Source organism: Diadema setosum, chromosome 15 (genome assembly GCF_964275005.1).
Source record: "Diadema setosum chromosome 15, eeDiaSeto1, whole genome shotgun sequence".
NCBI classification, from domain to species: Eukaryota; Metazoa; Echinodermata; class Echinoidea; order Diadematoida; family Diadematidae; genus Diadema; species Diadema setosum.
This window is the reverse complement of record NC_092699.1, coordinates 6759610-6765953: the sequence shown is the minus strand read 5'-3', so window position 1 is coordinate 6765953 and position 6344 is coordinate 6759610.

Sequence of the window (6344 nt, the reverse complement as noted above, 5' to 3'; positions counted from 1 at the left end):
CACACCAAGTTTCAAGAAAATACCTTCGGGCATTGCATAGATATGGGGGACATTGCAACATTTGTAGCATTTGACCTTGACCTTTTGACCTTTGACCTCTTGCCAATGTCACTAAAATCTACTCAACTAATTGTCCTATCATACATCATCCTTGGACCAAGTTTGGTGAAAGCTGCTTCATCCAGTTTTGAGTTATCACGTAAACAGATAAATTTTAGGATTTGACCTTAATATTTGACCTTTGACCTCTGTCCAATTTCACTGAAAAAGTAACCAAGTAATTGTCCCATCATACATCATCCTCCAACAAAGTTTGGTGAAATTTACTCCATCCAGTCTTGAGTTATCGCGTAAACGGATAAAATTTCATGATTTGACCTTGACCTTTGACCTTTAGCCGATTTCACCCAAAATCTAATCAAATAATTGCCCCATCATACTTCATACTTGGACCAAATTTGGTAAAATTCCAGTAAATATTACTCAAGTTATTGCGTAAACGAAAGCGGACGGACGGACAACCCGAAAACATAATGCCTCCGGCACCACTTCGTGGCGGAGGCATAAAAACAGACAGTTTGAATTTCTGAAATGCCATGAAATTGCTATAAACATGATTCATGATCACAATTACTATCATAATGAAGGTATCATCTCAAAAGTTTGCTGTGTATCATTTCATTTATTAAAATCCATCACTACTGGTACATAAGATAGGCGATGGGTACAATCTTCAATGAAACGCAAAGACTAAATCTTGCGCAAGTTGTCTCACCTGAGTAACAATCACAGATGTAAAATTGTACCTTCTTTTTCACATGATAGATATTAAAAAGAGAAGCAAACCGGACATGGAATCAATTCTTGTAGTTGTAACAACTACCATCAAACAAAAGCTTATTAGCAGCAATACTTGACATGTACACTATCGCTTCTGCAAATCAAATTTTAATATCAGCCACAGTACACTGTCCCACATGCCCACATCCATGTTACTTGCTTTAAGACTGAAAAGTTTTCCCTGTGCAGGGTTTAAAAGGTTATACATGTATTCTTATTTCAGTCCAATTTTCTGTTCCCTCTTTTTTTTTTTTTCTCCTTCTTCTAGCTGATCAGCTAAGCTTCTTTACTACACAGGGATGGACAACTAGTCACCCAAAACAACTGGCCTATGGTAGGCAGTTAATTAGCTCGGATTATATTACTTTCATCGCAAAATAAAGCAAAGACGGTTATTATTATCACTTACAGACCAAGAAACAATACAGTACACCAGGACAAATATGAAACAAATACATTAACATAAGAATGGCATAGGAAGATGAAGAAACAAAAATACTACATGCTGGTCTGGACTGGCAAGAGCAATATGAATTGCTGTTGCTTGGAAGCATACCAGCCCAAACATGTAGAACAGGTTGAATATCACAGCAAGCTATGTTTATTACATTAGTTTCGTTTGTTTTGTTTTGCTTTTTGGGTTTTTTTTTTTGCCTTTTTTTCCCTCTCTTTGAAATAAACAAGAATATTACGCCATGCATACCTGGACCAGTTTTAAGACACGAGAGTCCTGAAAACTTCCATTAAGAAATCTTACGACACCAATTAAAAGATGAAAACAAAGGCAAATTTGGAATGAAGACAAAGCTCTTAGTACAAAGAATACACAGAAAAAACTACAAATTTACTATAAACATGAAACCAGCCAAAATTGTGCTATCCACATTTGTCAGCCATGAATACCATTAAAAAAAAAAAAAAAAAGAAGAAAAGAAATGTTCTGAAAAAGTATGAATGTCACATTTTAGATAACAAACAACAAAAGGAAGGATTTTTGGCCGCATGAAATAGCGATGTGGCACGAACAATTTGTAACTTGTTTCATACCAGCAAAATATGCTCTACACCTGCAGTCAGGGTCCATTCACACTCTCCATTCACTGGATTACTTCTTGAGTGTGAATGGATTGGAAGGGAAGAAAAAATACAAAGGGAGAGTGGGCCCAATTATCAGTTGCTCTCATTGTAACTCTTTGTTTGTTCATCTTTCATTTCAAGTTGATATTAATGTATCAAGGAAGGCAAAATCAAGTAGAATAGCACAGCTTTTTAGCTTATAATGCCCACAATGATTTGCACACACAAAAGAATTTCACCAGATATTACATTTATGACGGATAATCGGTCAACCATCACCCCATGCCCTTGCGATTAGATACTAAAACTCCACAATTACTCACAAAAAGAGAAATATATTCTGTTTTATCCACGAACAGAAAAAAGTTTTGCTAAAGACTTCTATGCATATAACCATGAGAATAGTGAGGTGATGACATCCTTGAAGCTTCTAGTTTACATAGATACATTGTTAAGGCCGATATATGTATCACAGTCTCCCAAACAACAAAAACAAAATCTGTGTACTATTCTTTGTTTCATCTTGCTCTACTATGAAAGTGGAAATATTCGTGGCGTTGAAATTTTTGCATATTTCGCGCAACCAGAAACTAGCGCGAGAACAAAAGCATGCAAATATCTTTGCTTGCCAAACGCTCCAGTACTTCATGTCTTGATTCCGCAGAATTAAAAACATGTGAAACTCTTCTTACCCGCACGCGGGAAAAATTAGTCATGCGAAAATATCCACTTTTACAGTATTTCTCGGGCCTAGCCTGGATATGTAACCGCCTGCTCAAAACCCACAAAAAAGTTGCAGATTAGGAGTCTCCGTAATGGTTACTAAAATAGTCATTTTGGTTGACCGACTCAAATTTTTAAAGCTTATCTTAATGGGATAGCTATCTCTTCTCAACCTACCGTCAAAATTTGGTGGATTAAAACAAAACAGAAATTAAGGTATGACAAGGAGCAGCTTTTCTGGTCCACATAATGTTTGTTTTTTCAGACAGCCACTGCTTTCAATGTGATTTTCATTGATACTTCTGCATAGCACTCCTGAAGGACCCTACCTCTTTTCTCCCTTTTCTATGAAACTGCACCTACTAACTTTCTCTTCTTTCACTCATTTTTTGAATGCGTTCAGATGGTCCAATCTTAACAAGTTATATATCATTTTAAAGCCAAGAGCTTACTCCTTTAAACTACATGTACGTCAAAATGTGCAAATTCATTTTGGCCTACTTTTTGTAGGTTTTGAGCAGGGTGGTCACATATGGAAAAGACGTACACCTCAATCATTGTTAATCTGTAGCTTACAATGTTTTGAAAGAAGAGAGAGAGAGAGAGAGAAAAAAAAAAGAAAACAACCCTCCAATAATGAGATTGCCACATGCAATCAATTCAGTACTCCTGCATAACTTAAGAAATTTGTTATTAAGCACACATATGCCTCTCTACATCTAAATTCATTACATGCTCTAAAAATGGGGGGAAAAAATGCCCACATCTCATACAGATAAATAATAAAAAGCATATTGCTTCATTAAAATACATCATCCAGAAAAGCAAGTTCATCTTCTCACCCTCTCCACTATTTCAGAATGTAATGATGTCTCCACGAAGGCTGCTCAGACAGACTGAACTCCCTATAAACCAATGGCTGCAAATGTCCGCCAATTGATGTGAATCTAGCATGAAACTAAGAATGCACTTTGTTAACTGTACTGCCCAGGACACTTCATTCTATCGTGTGTTCTCTGTTGGCTGTCTGCAAAAAATTATTGACATGCAAATTTACGATACTGGGTAAAATGCAAAAATGAATTGACAGCAGAAAGATTCACTCTTATATTTAAGGTATTTTCACTAAAAACCATTTACAGGCAAAAACACAATTTCCACCTCTTCAAAGTAAATGATGAAGTGCAAAATATGTGCAAGAAAGTTTGTACACACCTCCCTAAAAACAACAAATGACATAATGATGAAATAACAAAATATGGACTAAAAATGATATTTTTCCACTGACATTTTTCCCAAACCTCAATGTGGTAACATCATCTAATACATACAGCTGTAGGCATCTTTTCGCAAACCTCCAAAAAGTTTCACAATACGAAAAAGAAGAGTATTATGAAAATCTATCAGCCTAGATCTTGGAGAAAAACTCTTTCACTATTTGACTATATTACACCTCTAATTCAATAGCTCTGCTCCTTGCAACCAATCAAACGAATAACTTCGTATATGTTTGGAGGGAACAAGAGCGAGAGAAAAATATCAAAGTGAATACAAAATCATCACCACCTATTTCAGGCACAACTGATCAGGTTTGCTTGGAAAGCACTTTTTTTTTTCCAGAAATGAAAGAAGTATCATGTGATTGTCCTCTTTGTATTTCCTCTTGTCACTAAATCAATGAAAAAAAAGTATATCATGTATGTGATGTCTAACAATAATATTGTTAGCCTTGTGACAGTTCAGAGCAGCTTTCCGGATAGGGATAGTCTAAATCATCTACCATTAGGAAAATCCCCAATGCTCTCGGTTTATAAGACATACTAGGGTGGTCCACACCTTGCAGTTTGAGCATGTTGCATGCTGCAAATACAGTGCGGGCATTGTTCGTGCGCGGAGTGCACATCATGAGCGCGTAGTGCGCAATATTTTGCGACTCATTTCTCCTTGTGCTGCTTCCTTCAATGATCTGTCTCATGTTTTGCACACAAATTTTCTTTGTAGTTTGGTGTTTTTCACGTTTTGCCAATATTTGAGGATGTTGCAGAGCATTTTGCACAAGAATTCGAGCATGTTGCAGCAACATGCTCAAACCCAACGTGGACCTCCCTGGTATCATACATTGTATTGCATTGTACAGAAATATTGAGGACAATTTGAAAACACAAGCAATACTTTACATTATCTATATGCTCACAGATAGAAAGGAGTTCACATACCAAGTTTTCATCCATTACAAGAGTAGAATTAGTCAAACAAGTAAAAGAAAAAAAAAAAAGAAGAATCAGTTATATCTACTACACATACATGTAGAATGTCAAGCACACTGGAATACAAGTTGCGTTTACCAACATAATGTCAGGATTACTCCAAACCAGCTGATGGCGAGCAGCAATCTGCGCTTACTACCTCATTTGCTTCGTCAAGCCAGGCCTTGCCTACTATAAATCGCCGACCTTTTAAAGAGAAGTTGGTCCTACAGAAATCATGCCAAGACCAAGAGATCATGCCAAGACCAAGAAACAGTACTACTTTGGTCATGATATAATGCCTTTCTACCATACCTGGCTACTTAAGGCACTTAACAACACCCCCATTATACAAAAAAATCTGGTCCCCTTACTCCATCCCTTCCATGATGGGCGCATTCTAGCCGAGTTGATAATTTTATGGTGAATTAGATGCTAGATCCAGCCCCATTAGCCTTCACCTTTCTACCAGGCACCTTGCTATAAGCCAGGGCAGGGATGAGCCGCATGGAGGAAGTGTTTTGCTCAAGGACACCAAAATTTGTGGCAGAGCTTGAATCCTAGACCTTCCAGAATGAGACCGCTAAGCTCAACCCACTAGACCACTGTGGTCAGTGCAGACCAGTGCTATTAACTGTGACCTGACTTCCTGGATGCTCCTGACTCACCTAAATAAATGATAGAATAATGACGCTATATTGAATTAAGATTCTGCATGCGCACTGCAGCATCTGATTTGTCACTGAGTACAACGTAAATGCCATTACATAAAGGTAGACAGTGATACACTGTATATCGTTATGCAGAACTGCTGGAAAGTCATTCATGATACAATCAAAACCATATATGCTGCCCACTATGTAATTCATTCATGTACGCACACTCAGTCTTCGCCGTTGCGGCAGTTACAACTAGAAATGTCGCTACAGCGACTGGTTATACAAGCTACCCCCGCCAAACAACATTTCATAAGCTTTGGTCAAAACAACATTTCATAAGCTTTGGTCAAAAAACTGAGGAAGTAGTTAAATCCGCAAGATCTTTCCTTGATCTTCTGCCATTAATATGCCGTTACCATGGCAACGTACTTTCGGGTACTGTCGAAAAATGCGTCTTGCACATCTACAACCAAAGGCACACATCTGTACCAAGTTTCATGGAAATTGGGCAAAAACTGAGGAAGTAATTTGCAACACAAAATTTTCCATCATTTTGGCTCATAATATGTAAGCTGTTACCATGGCAACATACTTTTTGTCACTGTCAAGAAATGTGTCATGCTGACCTATATCCTAAGACAAACATTCAATATGAATTCCATGAGAATTGGAAGAACACTGATGAAGCAGTTTTGCCATGAAGCATTTTGCCCTATATTTTACCAATAACATGCCGTTACCATGGCAACGCACTTTTTGCCACTGCGGAAATATGTGTCTTGCACATTAACATATTCAG